Source organism: Amblyomma mixtum, chromosome 2 (assembly GCF_055824585.1).
Source record: "Amblyomma mixtum isolate Tamu chromosome 2, ASM5582458v1, whole genome shotgun sequence".
Lineage (NCBI taxonomy): Eukaryota > Metazoa > Arthropoda > Arachnida > Ixodida > Ixodidae > Amblyomma > Amblyomma mixtum.
The window spans coordinates 135,958,301-135,976,346 of NC_143013.1; the positions used below are offsets into that span (position 1 = coordinate 135,958,301).

Below are 18,046 nucleotides of genomic sequence, written 5' to 3' on the forward strand. Positions count from 1 at the left end.
AGTCAGCAGCCTGGTGCAAGTCATTGCTTGGAACCTGGACGCTCGGGGTTGGATGTTCAGGTTCTCCGTTGAAAGTCGCCCTCACAGGATCTTTTGTTATAGCCCCGTTCGCTTGAAGGCGCAGATCCTGGATCCTCTTCATAGATGTTGGACGAGCTTAATAGCGGCTGTACCGTGCAGTTGAAGTCGCTCACCTCCCGCAGATAGCCGCCGCCCAATCCTGTCGACTGCGCCGTTAGACTTGAATTCCTCCTCTTCATTGGTGGAGATGTGGGTCCGTTCGGGCGCGACACGTTGCAGGAGGAAGATGAGGCGTAGATGAACTTCTTTGCAGAAATGTACAGCTGGATTTATTTACAAACTATTTACAATTGTACACATCGACCCGGGTGGTCGCTACCATCAAGAACGATCGGGAGCGCCAGAGCTCGCCCCTAGAAACTCTGTCCTGCCTGACCGACTTAACTCGTGCTACGCGTAGCGGCTCCTCGTTCTTCGGAACGTGGCGAGTGCAAAGCTAGACCCTGTCCGTCTCTCACGACTCCGACTCCACCAGTTCTCTCTACCCAAGTCTCCCCTTTTGGTGCCAAAATGCCTCCTTAAATAAGTTTACCCAGCAATTAGGGGACCGATTTAGTGACGAATGAGACATGAGCTTCTTAGAACCAATCGGAGCATTTTCTCTGCAACTCAACAGACCAATAACCCGCCGGTACCCAGGAGCTTGTTTGCTCGCGAGGGCCGCATGCCTTTGAAGAAGCCGATTGCGCTTTTGCGCTTTTCCACAAACGCAAAAACACCCTGACCAAATAACAGAATACGCAAGCACAACTTCCACCAGCTGTGGCTCCAAACACAGATACAGGGTGGCATCTGAGCCCTCTGGCCAGAAGAAGAGGAAGCACAGCTCGTTACCCGCCATCCAGCAGCAAGACGTTTGCGTGTGCGCCCAGCGGCCTTCCACGCGAGCTTCTCTCCTCAAGCGTCTTTCTTTTGACACTGTTCGACGCCGCTGTCGAAAAGCCATAAAACTTGACCCCAACAATGCGCCGGGGTGCGCGACTCGCGCACACTGTCCGTGGAGCGGGACCCCTTCCGGCGCCCCTCGCTGCCATTGCTACTTTTACTTTTTGGGGCGGCAGCCCTTTGGCAGGACCAAGGACCAAGTCAGCGGTGCCCTGGGTGATACGCAAATGGCCCACTGCCCGGCCGCCCGCAAACTCAACTGAGACCATGTTGCATACTCCAGGGCCTGTCCGTCCTGGAAGAAGGAAAACGAAATAATCACCATAGAGACCAAAGAGAACATCTCATTTAGAGAAGCGAGGAGGTGATTTGTGCTTTCCAACACATTCTCCTCCACAACTAAACCCAACTTCGCTGATGTGGTGCACAGGGGCGGTGTGCCAGGTGGTCGCGGTCAGCATCGTCAGCTATAAAACAATAACAATCTGTTCTGTATATCTTCCTCCTCATTTTAAATTAACAGTCCGTGATCTGCAATAACTCAGCGATGAACTTCCAGAGCCATATCTGCTAGTTGGCGATCTTAATGCTCACTCTCCTTTTTGGGGGAGCGAACGCTCTGATCCTAGGGGCCAAATAATCTAAAATTTTTAAACACGAAAAAGGCCCCCTACCGTCATTTTCCCCTACCTTGGGGAAAATGACCTGTTTAGATTTGTCTTCTAGTTCACCCTCTGTTTTTAGCGATTTTAAATGGGATGTCATCGACAACCGATATGGCAGCGATCATCTCCCTGTAATAACCAGTTTAACATCTGCTCCCGAAATGATCCCAACAAAACCGTGATGTTGGAAGCTTCATTTAGCTGACTGGGAACTTCTGAGAACAGTAGCCACTTTAGAAATAATCGTTTTAGATAACCTTAACATTGACGAGATAAAAAAAATTCACAAAATATTCTAGTTGCCGCACACTTACCTCTTCCTCAGCCTTCAGGAGTGGTGCGACAAAACCACAAAGTTTGGTGATGAAAAGACTGCAAGGAAGCCAAAAAAAATAAAATAAAAAAGAGCTTGGGATAAATTTCGCAGATACCCAACACAGGAGAACCTCGTAAATTTTAAAAAGGCAAGACCTAAAGCTTGGTACGTCCGTCACAGTGCCGAGAAAGCATCATGGCAGAGTTGCATCTTATCTATAAACAGTCAAATCACTTCTTAAAAAATGTGGGAGTAGGTTGGAAGATTAAATGGCGACTTCTCACCATTCACAGCTCCTTTTTTAACAACACCTGGCACACAAACAAGCATACAGGAACAGGCAGACATTTTGGGAGAACACTTGACTGCAGTTTCCAGTTCATCACACTATATGCTGTCTTTTCTGAAATATAAAAACAGCCGAAAAACAGACTTCCAACAAGTGGAGGTGCAAACCAACAATACGACAATTTAATTATCCTCCATGAAATCAATACAGTACAGTCTGCCGGCAAAAAAAACTGCTCCAGGACCCAACTAAATACACTATGAAATGCTGGACCATATCTCTCAACCTACCGTAGAGGCACTTTTAAGGTTCTTTAACAAAGTTTGGGTATCAGGGAAAATACCCCAAGCCTGAAAATACCCGAAGAAAGCTATTATTGTGCCTTTTCTTAAACCTGGGAAGCCACCAACCTCTCTTAACAGTTACAGACCCATAGCTCTTGCCAGTTGTCTTACCAAGTCCTTTGAAAGTGTCCTGAATATAAGATGTCCTTCAATCGTCTTAACTTCTTCACAGTCACCAGTGTGGTTTTAAAAAGGGATGCTCCACTACACATCACCTGGTTCATCTCGAAAACACTGTTCGAGAAGCATTTGTTTACAAGCAGCACTGTCTTGCAGTCTTTTTCGATTTGGAGGGGGCATATGTCATGGCCTGGAGGTTTGGCATTCTTCAGGACTCAGCTGAGCTTGGCATCCGTGGCAGGATGTTAAACTGTCTAAAAGACTTGTCCACTGCTTCTTCCATGTATGCCTAGGTTCGACCCTTTCGAATAACTTTGTCCAGGAGAATGGGGTACCTCAGGTGTGTATTTTAAATACAAAGCTTTTTGTTCTAAAAATGAACTCTCTTATTAAAATAATCCCAAGGTCCGTTATGTCACTCTTCTACACCGTGATTCCACAATGCCTGCGTGACAGCTGAGATTTCCACTGAGCCAAATGCTTTCTCGTAACCAGCTCTGCCAGGCAAGAAAGGCCTCGGAGAGCTGGTGCTGCTCGACCAATGTTTTGGTGACATTTTTGTAGTTTCCAGTAGAACGAATGCACCTCTTGAAGTCTCAATGTTTGGATTCAAATCGTAGAGTCCACACATGGCAAAGTGGCCCGAGCTCTTGAATGAGTTACTGTAGTGAAGCATGAAATGGTCCTTCGGTCTCAGTTTATAGGCCAGGAACAGTGAACTTCGACATTCAATATACTCCTTTGTCAAGACCTTCAGGCACGATACTTGGGCTGGCGAAATCCTGAGTGCCATTAGGTCAACAATTTGCATCAACAAAAACACAAGCTGCCAGACTGACCCATCTGTGTCAAGGACTGTAGTGCGTAAGTATATAGGTAGCAGCCTCAGGAGTGTCCAATTCTGGAGTGCATGACCTACGAGCTTGTAACACTGTAACCTTTGCTGGCTTATTGTGCAGATCATGAGTAGTACATATTTTATGGTCAGAACCCTTGTGTTCAAGCATACGTATGCGAACCATGCTTTTTTTCGTTTAAAAGTAGCTTCTGTACAAAGCCACATCATGGCAAACTACCCCTTTGAAAAGGTCACGGCCTATGTAGGGTGGCAAGCCACAGCTGCACACGTGAAAATGCTGCAGAGTGGAATGGCGAGTCACTGACCGCACTGCTGTCACTTGGCTCTGCACTGTCCTGTGCTAGGCATTCAATGGATTTGTTGTAGTTTCTGGAGTCCAACTTTTCCCAACTGCATGAGGTTGTTTGTCAAAGTCTGTGCTGCGACCAGGCAGAACCGGCAGAAGTAAGCCGATGAATTGAAATTTTGGGTGAAGCCACCAACTGTATGGCTTCCAAGGTTGTCATCTGCAATGAATTTCAAGCGTGCTATGTAATTTACTCCACTGATGAACGCTCCATGTCCCTCTAGGTGAACCAAACCATTTGGCAAAGGCGGCAGCACTGCAAGCAATCCAAACTCTTTCACGTCTTTCTGGCGACAAAGCATCACTAGTTGCATGCTTTCCACCCGTGCCCTACAATGCAAAGGCAAATTGCCCAATGTCATGTATACACCTAGGAGCTTGAATTTCCTTTTTGTCGAGCCCTAGGGATTAGCGATTTCAAACTCTTCCTGAAACGGGATCACCTGTACCTCGTTTTCTGCTGCAAGTGGCACATGATGCAAGATCGACAAACGACATAGTCACTAAAGCAATCACCAGACACATCATGTCCTTTGCCAGGTACCACAGCCATTAAAAAATGTATCAGGCCTTCAAGTGGCACATGATGGTGCAAAGAGGTTGTGTTCTTTTTATTCAGGCCTCGAAAAATTTCCACTGGCTGCACAAAATGAAAATTTTCTTAGGTCATCTCATTGCCGCCACAAGTATTACTAAGTGACATAGATGCAGCAGTGTCGACTGCATTGCCTGTAAGCAATGACTTTACGCTATGAAACACGTCACCTGAAACAGTTTTACCAATCTAATCTGCAGGCTCAGATTATGAAGATTCTGCACCTCTTTCATTATATACTGTACTATTTTTGCAGGCCCATGTTGTTGTGCTCCAAGTTTGTGGAGAAAGAGTGCACAGTTATCGGTGAAAAGCTTTTGGTCTGCGGGACTGCTGGTGCTTGGCGCCTGACCCAATCTACTTTCAGTACAATGGATATTTCAAACACTTGTCTGAGCTACATCTGCCACAGGTTCTTCCTCCATCTCAATGTCCATGTTCACTGCATGGTAGCAATGTAAGGAGTCTCTGGCCTCTTGATCCTACATAGAAAGGTGTGTTCTGAATGAACCAGCTGACTCTGACACACTGGCACTTAACAGCACTTGTTCGAGTGTCCAGATGACTAGCAATGTGCGACCCAAATTGGGTACGGAACTAGTGTCTCCCACATGACAGCACGGGACACACAAAACAGGCGTTGCCCAGTTCTGGTTCAAAGTGTTGCTTTCTATGGTGCCTGAACAGATGGCTCCTGAAGCTTGCATAATTCTTCACAACCACGGAACATAAAGCGATGGGGCACAGAGCACCACCCAGAACATTGCTGTGGTAGGTGAAATGATCAAAGGAGGCCACCAGTGTTAAAAAGTTCTTGAACGCAGATTGCAAGGCGCGATTCCATATTTTTGAGAAAACTGGAATAAGAAAGAGCATACAAACTTAATAAACCCATAAGTTGTTTAGTGCCATGTCAGGCCGCTTATTTGAAAAAACTTCCACTGCTTATTTTGAAGTGCCAACAAATGATCTAAGTGTATGCCTATGAACACTGTTGATAGTCTGAGCCCCCAATTTCGTCTTGTCGCTTCACTCTGATCGCCCAACAGCATGTTTCAAATCAATGTAGATGATGCCATTTCTGCTGTTATGCAGCAGCCCTGTCTGGCTTTTTTTTGTCATGATTGGCAGCTCTGCTCTTGCTGCAATTAGTCGTTCTTGTTGTGACTACGTGGCATCTTTCCCACAGATTTCGCATCGTATCCTAAACCTTTCGCAAGAGTCATTGAACCAGCCAATGCGGGTAATAATACCTGAGAGGTAACGTCTTGATGCTGCTGCTAAATTAAGACACTGCACTGGAATGCACCAGGCTAATTCCAACCAACCCTGGCTTTATAGTGCGACCATAAAGTATCGTTTGCTGCATTCACAGAGCCTGCACGCCATACATTTCAGTGTTAATTGCAAGTTACTAGCCAGTTAGATTTGCACCACAATGCGTGCATCGATTGCTATGCCATGCAATTTGTTGCCAATAAGATAAACACACCAAATCAGGCTTCATACTGCCCTTCGTGTTTAATATACTGCAGCTCTCCTATGAAATGAAGTTTCTTAGTTCATGCAGCAAACTGTCAATGGTGTTCCTGTAATGCAGATGTTTTTACTTCATGTTGTCGTTGTTGTTTTCATAGCAAAGACAATGACATGCTCTCAGATGGTTTTCTTTTTTTTCCTAGTATCCTTTCCACGTTTCCATAACAGTAGCTCGTTTCAGAGATATGGCTTACAGTTTACCTTACAAACGACACTAAGTCCCATTGCTGTGGTGGCTCAGTTATGGTGCTCGGCTGCTGACCCAAAAGACGCGGTTCAATCCCGGGCACGGCAGTGAAATTTCGATGCAGGCGAAATTTCAGAGGCCTGTGTACTGTCCGATATCAGTGCAGGTTAAAGAACACCAGGTGGTCGAAATTGCTCACGCGGCCTCCATTATTTACAGTACCTATTTGTCTTCTAGCCCCCTGGGCTTACGCACAAACTCATCTGGCACATGGTTCTGCAGAGAGGCGCTTTGATTTGAAATCCAGTCGCGTTCAGCCGAACCAGTCCGAACAGAAAGAGGACCACAGAACCATAAATTTATAAGCTTCCTTGTCACGCCTAGGTACAGTAAGTGCATAGGATCAAGAGGAGCACATTTTACACAGTCAGTAGGCAACTTAGAATAGATACGCCTTGGTGGTGGTTGAAATCTGGAGGTCTGAAGGCAAAATGACTCGTCTGTCCTCAGCGTTCCTTCCTGCTGCTGCTGAAAAGAAGACCTTGTCATGGAAGCTGCCTTCCGCTGTACATTTAGGGAAGCCATAATAGCTGGTGTGGCCTCTTGTCTGGAATATAAATGCCTGGGCTGGTGCATCACAGATAATATTCCTCAACTGAACCTTCACTTGTCTGCCGGATACAGAGAGGCCATCATTAAGTACCTGTTTAGTTCTGTGACAAGAGAGCGTAAAAGGTCATTCGAGCATTGTGGCTTAGATGGGCCTTCAAATGCCCTTACAACAAATGGCTTTGATGGACAGCCAGTGACATTATGCGCATACACAAGGCACTGTATTGCCCAAAGCTGCTGCTTAGAACTTTTAGACAGAGGTAGTCCATCCACATAAATACTAAGTGCTATCATCTCTGGAAAGGACTCCATCTTAAGGATATAGTGCAACAAGGTTTCCTTCAGACCATAGTGGCAGTACAAGCCTGGAGACAATTTGCACCACGCCAGCTGTTGCAGCCAACTTGCGGGGAGTTTTCAGGAGAGTCCGGGCGTCAGTGGGTAGATTACGAAAGCAACCATGTGATTTCCAAATTCCCAAGAGAGATGTCAAGGACCTGTGAGTAACATAATTCTCTACAGCCCACTCCACCAGCCGCTTCCCGAAGCTCGTGCTACCAGAGCTATAACCATCCGCACAAACATTGTGTTCTTTCCTGCTGACGCCACACAGAGTGGAAGACGAGTTGCCAGCTGGAAGGGCACAGTCATCCGGTACGCTTCTGCTATTAATGCAGTCTTCTACCTCCTCATCTGGGCAATGCGGTGCGCATTCTACAGTAGTGTTAACAGGAGCGTCATCTGCCAAAACGCGACCAAAAATCTGAGATTGTTTGTCAACAGGTTGATCACCTGACAAGCTCTCAATTGAAACAACCTCAGGGGGCAAAATCGAATTGCTGCTCTGACCTGACACGTTCGATGAGCACGTTGGGCTGATGTCTGGGAATTTCGGGTTGTGTGCGTTAAACAGGCCCTCAACTTCACGATGAGCTTTATACCAAGTATGCCTCTGGGATGAAACTTTCGGCATATTTGCGTTGTTAAGAACAACCTAACCAAAAAAGACACACAGTCATGGAAGTAAGCTAGGTGCTTTTTAGTCACAAGTGCAATACAAAAGGCCAAGCACAAAGCGGAACTGGTAAATGACACAAACCGTACAGAACATCAAGTTACCCCCCAACGACAAGACCCTGTACTACACAAGGGCAGAAACTTGTCCCGTGTCCCGTTACCTCACATACCATGGATCACCTGTACTACACGTCCTTCAAGCATGCATTAACGAGCAAAGTCAGCTGTGAAGTGACGGCAAACCACATACATTTTGTTGATGCTGGCTCATCACGCTGACAGCAGAGAACCGAAGACCTGGACTGAGAGCGAAGTCCACGCTAATTTCGCAATATCTACACAAGTCGCAAATGGTGTGGAAGCCATGTGCAGAAACCATGTGTAGTCGACACAACAAACTTTCGGATAAAACAAAGAAATAGGCAGGTTTATTACCTTGCGAAGCTTACATGAAAACACTGAAGAGACGGAGCACAGAACGCATGTCCTTTTCCGGAAGAGAGTTCGAACGGCACTGCCCGTGTCTTTCTCCCCGACCGGATGTCGAGGGGGCTGCGGTAACCGGCGAGCAGTGTCCAAATGTGGCTCCGTGCCTCTCGCACCCCCTCCCCCTTCCCCACCACGCTGCTCTTCCAAGAAGGGGAGCGTGGTCGCCAGTGCTTGGAGAATGCGGACCGCCGCAGGGCTCGAACGGCCGGTGTCGCCTGTGCACTTGTTCCCAGAATCCGGAGCGCCTGCATCGACAACTGTTGGCCATCCTTTTCCTTTCCAGCCGCCCTCGGTTGGTGTGCATCTTCGCCTTATCTTCTTTCTTTTCTCAAGCCTCAGTTTCCTCACCCTCGTCGCTGTCCAACGAATGATCCTCGCTTGCCACAGTTCCCAACTCAAAGCGCTTCATCCTGTTTCCCTCCACGATGCCTTCGTAGAACCGCTGCATCCGCTGGACCTGTCGTTGGGAAGTGTTTCCATGACGATATATGGGCCTCTGTACTTTTGGCACAACTTACGGGACTCCCCCGTTGCAGCTGGTTCCCTCTCGAGCAACACCATGTCGCCTGGTTGGTCGCTCTGAGCGATGGCAATGCGGCTAGAATAATGGCCTCCTTCTTTCGTTGCAAGTACAGCACTGTAAAATGTTGAGACAGGAAAAAACATGCTCTTTTGAGCACACTGGCGAATTGTGATGACCCCATTTGGTGGTGGTCAAGGTAGGAAATTGTGGATTCTGCCACACCCACAAAGAATTATTGAAGCCATCTTGGTTCACTGAGGTTGTCTACTGCAAGCTCCTTGACAGGCTATGGCTGGCTAGTGATGTGCATCCATCCTAGTGACACTTGGCACTAGGCACATTGTCGCAAACATTGCAGCTGAGTGCGTGCTTCCGTTTTAGCTTCCTTGGTGCCCCTGATTGTGATGGCCGGCCAGAGGGAACGCGTGCTGAGCCCCTTGGTAGACCTGGTCGATGCCTTGCCAGGCTCGTCGGTTGCACCTTTACCTTCCGGCCTCGCCGCCTGTCTGGTGTTGTTGAGGCCTTTACTGTCAGCATCAGTGCATATGCAGCACTGCTTGTATTCACACTGTCGACCTGTGTATTCACGGAATCGAGTAAAGCGGCGTATGATGGGTTGCCTTCAGCGAGTCTGTGTATACGTCGCAGGTGCTGCTCCAGAGCCCTGTATTTTTCTTCAAGGTCCTCCAGAAGGTTAATGAAGTCTGATTTCAATACATCACTAGTTATGACAACTGGAACACTAAATGGCTAGGAATGTAATTATTAGAACCCAAAGAATGCTGAAGGCCAACTATTTCGGCATGCAAAACAAGGTATCTTGCAGCATGGTTGTGCTGTTTTGCCTACAAATTTTTTTTGTTCTTGTTCACTTTTGACGCAATTAAGTAGAATGAAAGGGTCTGCTGTACCTCTGGCTTTGAACATGACTCGGGAGCTGTCTCGTCCGATGTATTCATCGGCTGATCACAGCAGCTGGGGCCTCGGTGGGTTTCTGTTTCTTGCAAACTGGCGGAAGGTGAAGGCACAGAAGTGCCTGCAGGTACATCACCTTGTAGGTTTTCCGTCATGGGCATAAAAAACCCCAGTGGTGGGCACCTCTCACCAAGTGCCAGCTGACCCAGCTGGACACAGTCGGCAGGTGTTAGCAGTGGGCTGTTAGGAAAGTGCCCTCCAAAGGCCCTCTGCACAAGTGCCTGGTGTTTGCAGAAGGCCCCTTGACTCCCTGCCCAACAGCTAGCTACACACCCCAATGTCCACATGCACTTCATACATCCCATTCCCAGCCGAGTTTGGGACGCTGTACACTTCATCATGCTTTTGCACAATAGCTTCGGTGGGCATGCTTGGGACCTTGTCTTGAAGACGGTCAATGTTATTTCGGTGCGCCGCTTCTCTGTTGTGAGCATGGCGAAGAATTCTTGTTTCAAAATAATTCTCCCATGTTGTTGTTATGAATTCAACCAAGGCTACTGCGTTGTATGCTTTTGTTCTACACAGGACAATGTCCTTCAGAATTCTGATCGATGCCTCGCTGTAATTGTTTGTGTGCTGGCCTCTTGTAACTATGCCTGCCCGCTACATAGCCACCCATTCCTCCTCAGCCTTCAAGAGCGAGTCAACTCTTTGCACGTAGCCCTGGTGAGGCAATGAGTGAAGCGCTGATTTCGCTTCTTCAAGTTTCTCCTTGGTCTTCGAATACAGGACCTATGATGCAGATGAGAACAATCGGATTGTATTAACCATGTTTAATGAATTAATGATGCGCAATAGTTTCTTTTTTTTTGCCTCACTCATGCATGAGGAGGTACTTTGTCACAGAAAAGTTTAGTTTAAAAAAAAGAAAGAGCTAAACTCAAATTCTGCAGTTCCTTCTGAAGCCATTTTGCTAGCAGCTCATAATTCAGTTCCAGATCAGTTGTTGGGATTTCGTTTCTGAATGAGTATTTGCAACTGGTTTCGCTGTTTTTTAAGGGTTCACACATGCATACACGCACGTGTGCACGCACACATTGCCTGCAGCACCCACACTGGTGACTTGTTGTTTGAGGGAAAACTGCACAACAGAAAAGCACAGAATGCATTATAATAAACAGTTGATATCATGTACAAAGGTGTTAACACAAGCCATGCATTTTACGAGCAAATGAATGAGGCAGTGGAAAGAAAAGTGAGCCAGTGTGCAGCAAAAGGAGAGAAATACCGAGGGAAAGACATGGATAGAGTTTCTTTAAGTGTAATGAGATTATGAGTGCTTCGAGATTATGAGCACTTTGCATAAGGGCAAGTTTAAATTGCAGCTGGCTTTGTTGGATAAATAACTGTATTCTGCATTCTATTATAGGTCACTCGAGAAAGGAACCTCCAAATACTTGTAAGCAGAGGCCGCAGATATTCTCATGCCACCAAGGAACAGACAATTTGTGATGATTGTTTTCTTTTTGTGAAGTGGCCTAGATTTATTTTGAGGCGTTTAAAGTTGTGTTTCCTTCTTTCGTGAAAGAAGTGCTGCCGTAATATCAACCTGAAGTATAACTATACCTGTTTCTGAGCAAACGCCCGTGGAAAGGGTGTTTAACTGAGCTAGTTGTTGCATACTTGATGGTGGTTCCAACACTTTTGGTCGAGCGAGAACAAAGAAAGGAGCAAAAATTGAGGGGGCCACTTTGTTGACCTAAAGTGCAGTGAGACGAAAGCCTTTAGCGCGGTGTTGCTGCTTGTGTCACTGATGTTAAGATGTTAATTAAGTTGTGAACCTTAAATGCTGGAGACACTGGAGGGTGTTTGGGAGGCATCCGTCTGATTTGATGCCTTTCTGCAAACGCTCTTCAGCGGCCTTCGGCCTTACGGTAGACAGAAATAATTGTGGGACCAAAAATTAAAATAAAGTGGCCCTGCCCATTCCACTAGGTATAACGGGCTGCCTTACGCTAGACAAGGAGAGCTACATATGCGTTGGCAAGAAGTAGCGGAGGCGTTAGCACACTTGGCTGCGGAAAGGAAGGATGGTGGTTTGAATTCCGCTGTGCACAAGGAGTTTTTTTCTTGTCAAGTTGACGTCATTTGATTGACAGCTATAGTGTGACAGATTTCGCGGACAGGCAGACAACGATGAGCCATTAAAGGCTTTCGCCTTAATAGACAGATGTGGGCGAAGCTTCTGAAGCAGCACCTTCGTCCGCGCCTGTCTGTGCATTTCTTTCTTTGCCCTCATTCTGCCCATTCTGCCATAACCACCCTGAAGAGGAAATTTCATGGTAAGTGCAGCACACATCAGCTACCGTCTGGTAGCACTCTAAACATTGTTAGCAAGATAATTTGGAAATACATCGGAGGCCTAAAATGGACACCCAAGGCTGCACACACACTTGTTGAACTTGTACAGTTGTGCTTCAGTCCATGTTAGGAGTGTGGTAGGAATATTTGCTATTCAGAGTTTGCAATATTAAGTGTTGAGCTCCTAAATCTGAAGCCTTCCAAGAAGCCAGAAAAATGCATTCTACCGAAAACAGAATCTGAGATGACTTCTACAAGTTGCACTTCACACAATAAGCCTGACCTAACTCCATGTTGCATTTACTGGAAAAAAGAAACAGTTGTTTTGTAGATGACTTCATCATAATCCGCCGCGGTGGCTTAGTGGCTATGGTGCTCGGCTGCTGGCCCGACAGACGCGGGTTCGATCCCGGCCGCGGCGGCTGAATTTCTTTGGAGGAGAAATTCGTGGCCCGTGTACTGTGCGATGTCAGTGCACGTTAAAGAACCCCAGGTGGTCGAAATTTCCGGAGCCCTCCACTACGGCGTCTCTCATAGCCTTAGTCGCTTTGGGACGTTAAACCCCTTAAACCAACCAAACCAACTTCATCATAATTGTCATCATCAATCTGACTGTGCCCACCTGCAGAACAAACGCCTCTCCCATGGCCATCTTATCCCTGCAAACTTCTTATTATCATTCACCCACCTGGCTTTGTGCCGCCCCCGGGTACGCTTGCCCTCTCTTGGAATCCAGTCCATTACACTTAACGACCATCGGTTATTTTGACATTGCATTACGTGCCCCGCCCAAGTCCATTACTTTTTGATTTCTAAAATGTCATTAACCTGTCTTAATATATATATTATTCAGCGGTCGTAGCTGAATACAGCGAGGTGCTGTATATATAAAAATGTCTAACGCATTGTTTGAAAGAAGAAAACACACAAGCAAAAATCAGGGACCTATAGTCCTTTAAGGTGTGCTCTCACCCTGGAAGCCAGTCAGTTATATTCCTTTCCTCTCCCGAAAACGAATGGAGTGTTTAGACGCCAATCAGCTTTCACTGATTAATGCATTAAGCTCGTAAGCTGAGGCATTATGATTCTCTTTAGTGTAAGCTGTGCATTCTGGCTCAGACTGGATAAGAACCCAGTGTCTACATCACTCTGCATTTAGTATTTAACCATCATTAAAGATTACTTCAATTTCCCACCAAATAAATATTAATCTTTTAGGCTCAGATGTGGTGCGGGAAAAATGGAGACCTGGACAAGTTGGTAAGCGTTCATATCGTTTGAGCACCATGCCAACATAGAAGTCCTTGGTCTTGTTTAGGTTTTTCTGTGTAATGTGTGACACACAAACAGTATAATAGCTTAGATGTAGTGCTTCCATCATTTAATTTTTGTCACAGAGCATTTGGTCTAATTTTTATGTGGTTCTTAGTAAGCAGTAAGTTGGCAATGCCTTTTGGAAGTCTGCTATGAAGCGGCGTTGGTCATCTTTGTCTACCTTGTTATGTGAAGAAGTGACCTACCTCCACTCCGCCTGTAGGATGTGAAAATTGTGTCACGCAGGGCATCCTTCTCAGGCCGAGAAGAGTCTGACATAAAAGCAGCAGGTGCCTGCAACAAGAGTTGACATAGATAAGCATTCTGTGCTGCAGTAAATTAAAGTGCCTTTGTACTGTGTTTGTTACAGCATTTGGACAGTTATTTTTATCTGTTAATGTAGTGAATGAAAGCTGTGAAGTAACCTTTAAAACATTACCATGCTTTTGTACTCATGGTAGTCATGGTACTCATGGTAGTAAAGGCTTAACCCCGTCTCAAGCAATATTATCCATTGTTAAGTTTACCTGTGCAAAAGTAAGGTGGACAGTGCGTGTATGTGCTTTGACATTGTGAAACCTTCTTTTCCGATACCAGCTTCACAGAGAAAACTGACATTAAGAAACTAAATTTGCTGAAAACAAAGGAAGTGATTTTCATGTAAGAGTATGGTTTTTAAACACCTTGAAGAGAGCATGTCACTTCCAATAACAGTGCACATGCACCTCACTACCCTACAACAGTATGTGATATGCTGGTGACATCGTTTGATTTTTCTTGAAAAATAAGCAACATAATCTACAACGGTCATCCGTTAAATACTGTTGCTAGTTTCCAGCACCAACATCAGTTCAGAAACCCTTACCTCTCTGTTTCCAAAGCATGTTGGACACCGATGCTTCAGCAGAGGGAAAGCCAAGCTGTAGCCCTCCCAGTTCTGTGAGCTGTGTATGAGCACAGCTATTGGCACTGCAGCAGCTTCTGTGGCTGTCAGCAGCACTGCAGCTGTGCTCCCTGAAGTGTCACTCGAAGCCGTCGAGTCAACAAAGATGACTTCTTGCACTGACTGCAGGCTCTGAGCGCGACGCATAATAGGAGTGACCACGAGTGTCGCCCAGCAGTCATCTGCTTTACTGCTGGTGCAGACATCTGTGCCTGTGCAACAGTACATGCAGAATGGTCGTTCAGGAGACACATATGCGGTAACACAGACACTACGATTTTTGAAGTAAGAATTCACATGGCGCTTGTTCTATTACCACTAATGAACACTACGGCATTTTTAAGTGAACATATTTGCTGTCTCCTTTCTGTAATAATTATGTTTTATCACTTTGACATATGCTAGGTATGATTAGCCAGATGTGTGTCACAACCAGATTTGTGAGCTATTCAGTATTGATGGCAGGAGAAAGTGAAAAGGCGTTAAACAATGTTTCTAACTTTCGCTGGGATGGCATCTCTCTTGGTTGTGTCAGAAATGATGTTGGATCACAGTTTTGGCTAGAAGCCATGGCTGCTACCATATTGCTCATGACTGATGGCACACGTGTGTGAAAAATCCTGGCCAAACTAAGCTGCAGATAAGTTAAAACATTTGGGGACAGCCCTGATGTCTCTCGATTTCTTCTTATTTCTCACTCCTTTGGCTTGGGTTAGCTTGCAGATTTCTACTACTACTTCTACTTAGCCGCCACGGTAACTCAGTGGTTATGGTGCTTGGCAGCTGACCTGAAAGACGCAGGTTCAATCTCGGCCACAGGGGTTGCATTTCAATGAAGGCAAAATGCTAAGACCCATGTACTATGCGATGTCACTGCACGTAAAGTGAACCCCAAGTGGTCGAAATTAGATGAAGCCCTCTACTACTGCGCCCCTCTGTAGCCTAAATTGCTTTAGAATGTTGAACCCCATAGAGCAAACTGCTACTGCTACTTGACTACAACTGCAACAGTCAAACCCGGATATGTCGGAACTTGAGTGGACTTGCGAAAAGTTTGATATCTTGATAATTCGATCTCTAAAAAACGGCAAGAGATGAGCTTATCTGTAACATAAAAGCAAGAATGCATTGCACTCACTCTAGCGGCAGGCTACTTGCAGCAAAGTGCTGTTTACCAGTGTACTGGTAGCACACCACTCGTTAGGCATTGCTAGACATAATGTGCTTTCCATCGGAGACGCAGCACACCGTGCTTCGGAGCTAGCCACTGCCTAGTATAAGAAGTGTAATCATGCCACCGGTGCACTATAAATATTCTAATCACAGTGCATGTTAAGATGCAGTTGGTTTTCACAATGCCTTCGGTGAAGCGAGCACAGCATGCCAGCCGAGAGCTGCTGCTAAACTCTGCAGCAACCTACTGGGCTGCAGAGCAGCTGCACTATTAAGTTTGTGCTCCAGCTTGTAATGACTAAAAAATTTCCTGTCACTGCATGTGGTGCCCTTATTTCTCTGTACGATCAGCAAAAAGGACACCAATTTGGCACGCTGCATAGGGTTCAAACATATTACACTGAATTTTAGGAATGTTCTTGCATACCTTGGGCTGCATATTGTGGCATCTCTTCGTGCAGCTTGACCAGTGTACTCCCGCATGGTCCATACTTGGCGGTCCGCCAATGTTCGTGCCAGTAGTACACGGTCCTTTTAGGCGGGTTCACAAGACGGCTTGCAAGAAGTTGTGGCCCATTTGGCTGCACAGTGAGGAGACTCTTATGGTGATTTATAGCCTGAGAGGGTGTCATTCCGGCTTCAAAGTAAGAATGAAATGTGACCTTTGTTTCGGGGATGGCGCGAAGCAGTCTCAGTGAATGAGCTAACTCGGTACTGTGATTATGGCTTGATGTGAACCTAATTACAGCAGGCACGCTGCATAGGGTTCAAACATATTACACTGACTTTTAGGAAAGATCTGGCATACCTTGGGCTGCATATTGTGGCATCTTTTCGTGCAGCTTGACCAGTGGACTCCCGCATGGTTCATACTTGGCGGTCCGCCAATGTTCGTGCCAGTAGTACACGGTCCTTTTAGGCGGGTTCACAAGACGGCTTGCAAGAAGTTGTGGCCCATTTGGCTGCACAGTGAGGAGACTCTTATGGTGATTTATAGCCTAAGATGGTGTCATTCCGGCTTCAAAGTAAGAATGAAATGTGACCTTTGTTTCGGGGATGGCGCGAAGCAGTCTCAGTGAATGAGCTAACTCGGTACTGTGATTATGGCTTGATGTGAACCTAATTACAGCAGGCAGAGGGACTTCCCTGCCGAGGAACTGGTCATTCTTCATTGTATTCTAATTCAGTTTTTTTATCTTGATATGCAGTTTTGCAGGGCAGCCAGTGCTTCGCTGAGAAGTCTTGTTCCTGTGGTGCTTGCTGACTTTACAATACCTTATGGAAGATCATCCTGCAAAAACAGAACTGCCTTAGGGATTTCACAGCTCAAATCCCAATAATTACAAATTGGGCATATTGTATGTATCACTCTATAGTCGCGTCATCACAGCATCTGTGATGACGCGACTAAGTTCAGCAGCATCATGGATTCCTTCAAGAGTGTCTACTCTGGTCTCAACCGCTGCCAGTCTCACGGTGACACCAGACACACGTTCCTCGAGGATCTTTTGGCTAGCTTTCACCTCATTAAGGGTTGACATTACTTCTGCATGACGCGATTCCATTGGACTTGCGAGTGCTTTCATTGCCGCCGAAATTTCGATGCTGGTGCCGTCAACATTTTCCCCAGGGTCGGGGTTGACCTCAACGTCACCCGACATGATTAGCAGCATCATAACATCTACGCAATCAGAAGCCAATAATGACAGAACATGTGGGCATGGGATGAGCAGCAAGCACCGGTTGCTTGTGCGTTTAGAATAAAGGGAATAAGACTGACTAACCTGGGTAGCAAAAAAAAAAACGGATGAAGCAGCGTCTGCACGTTGCCGCTCTCCCATGCCCACTGGCGCGTGCACTTGAGAACAGGCAATTTATAGGTGACGGCACTGCTGGCACTGGCAATGTTGTGGTCTTGTAGTGACAGAGCACCGGTGGCGTTCCAATGATGGGAGGTAGCGAAACCAGAACCGGCAAACCGCAAGCTGCTGCAGGAAGCACACGGTCTTCGTCGGCGAATACAGCCGTCGAAAGTTCCAAGGGCACTCTAGGGAGGACAGCATACCAGGGGTAGGTGAGGACCAGCAAATGGGTAGCAAAAAAGACCGGATGAAACAGCGTCTGCATCGTTGCCGCTCTCCAATGCCCACTGGCGCGCGCACTTGAGAACAGGCAATTTATAGGTGACGGCACTGCTAGCGCTGGCAATGTTGTTGTCGTGTAGTGACAGAGCACCGGTGGCGTTCCAATGATGGGAGGTAGCGAAACCAGAGCCGGCAAACCGCAAGCTGCTGCAGGAAGCACACGGTCTTCGTCGGCGAATACAGGCGTCGAAAGTTCCAAGGGCACTCTAGGGAGGACAGCATACCAGGGGTAGGCGAGGACCAGCAAATGGGTAGCAAAAAAGACCGGATGAAACAGCGTCTGCATCGTTGCCGCTCTCCAATGCCCACAAGATGTTCCAGTTTAGCCG

The 18,046-nt window shown here is 46.6% G+C and overlaps 2 pseudogenes across 1 annotated transcript; both read right to left on the reverse strand.

The window, feature by feature from the left end:
• Positions 1-9,607: 9,607 nt before the first annotated feature.
• Positions 9,608-12,795, reverse strand: LOC149361021 (uncharacterized; annotated as a pseudogene).
• Positions 12,796-13,524: 729 nt separating this feature from the next.
• Positions 13,525-16,325, reverse strand: LOC149361022 (uncharacterized; annotated as a pseudogene). The gene is made up of 3 exons (XR_016288179.1): positions 16,001-16,325; positions 14,323-14,612; positions 13,525-13,751 (listed from the first exon to the last, which is right to left on the reverse strand). The product of XR_016288179.1 is annotated as an uncharacterized LOC149361022 (transcript).
• Positions 16,326-18,046: the final 1,721 nt, after the last annotated feature.